The following is a 1,541-nucleotide window of genomic DNA, read 5'->3' on the forward strand; positions in this document are numbered from 1 at the left end:
GCTCGTTCCGTTGAAACTGTACGCTTCCTAGCACTCAGAAGTGCCAAACGGAATACATGCCTGTTCTCCATTCCCCAGGCATCCCCTCACTTGCTAGGACTTTATTAGATACTGTGAAAGCACTCCATTACCATTTCTCCTCAACAATATTACCCTCACTGCTAAGACACTGCGTTTGCTAAATTTTTATTTCCACATCATCCACATTTTTTTATCCCTCATTTTTACTTATGTATTCTAGCCACCTACTCAACACACTTCTTATTTGTTGGTACATATATATTATATATTATGTATCTTAACCTCCTGCTCACCTATTCCTGCTTTTCAGCCTGCCTGGCACTACACCATTTTTCTCCTTCATTCGTTTCCAATTTCTCTTACAGTTCGATATATACATTTTTCTTGATTTTGTACTCATGAATATTTTCTCGACTTTCCCAATAATTTTTCGCCAACCTCTTCCTATACACACTTTCTTGAATTTCCTCTTTCTATCACGAGGTGTCTCTGTCTTGAGCAGCGTTCATTGTGGAGATTGTAGAAAAGAAACGAACAAAATTACAGAGTAAGGCATGTAACTGATGTTTCGATGCAGTATTTTAATTTTCACCAGCATCCTATCCTGTGATGAGGACAGAACGCCGAAAAGCATTAATCACATTTCCTACTCTGTTTTCTTCTTCTCTTCCTTCATACCTACCATTTCCTTCTTTTCGGTAAGATCCATTACTATCTGCCCATGCCAATGGTCAAAGGAAATGCAAGAACATAAACAAGGAAACCCCACGAAATCTATAATCGACTACGAGACCCAAAACTAACGGGTCTCGGAGCACCACCCTGTCGACTAGCAAAGACACCAAAAGCACCTCTATCAACCGCTCTCTCCTCTAACACTGACTTCTATATATACATTAACATAACGGCCATGAGAATGAGGCGAAAGCCAACGTCACTGCATGGACCATAGGATGAATGTATTCCAATACCGAGAGACGACTACATCTCTTTGTGGTACCTGGCCCAACTGAGGTTAAAATATAGAATACCAATAAGTGACATGTAGTCGACTCACCACGTTCAGCAATATCCGCTTAGCTCTTCATGGAGAGGGATCCTTTTACCTCACATGAAACTGTGTTGTCTTGTTTTGCTACGCAGAGGACGTCTGTCGGCCCACTGTTCTCCATATAAGCAGAACCCGACAAAACAAACAACCCAGCTAATTTCTTCTTCACTCATAGCAAGAGGAGGAGGGAAGTCATGGCCATGAGTTTCTTCCTGTGCGCTCGTGCTAGAGGACGAAATTCGAAATATCAACACATCCATTCTTTTAGGGCATATTTCTGATATGCAGAGCAGAGAACATAATGAGTAGAGCCCAAGAAAACAACCGAAGTACACTCCTCGGGATATGATCATTCCGTACTTGAATATAAATGAAGACCTGAAGGCCTGGTGGGTTATACAATCAAGAATGGCGCAGCACCCATGCGTACGGTATACATTATAACGCTTGCTACAGGAACTACGAATCT

The sequence above is a fragment of the Penaeus monodon genome, chromosome 22, assembly GCF_015228065.2.
Source record: "Penaeus monodon isolate SGIC_2016 chromosome 22, NSTDA_Pmon_1, whole genome shotgun sequence".
Lineage (NCBI taxonomy): Eukaryota > Metazoa > Arthropoda > Malacostraca > Decapoda > Penaeidae > Penaeus > Penaeus monodon.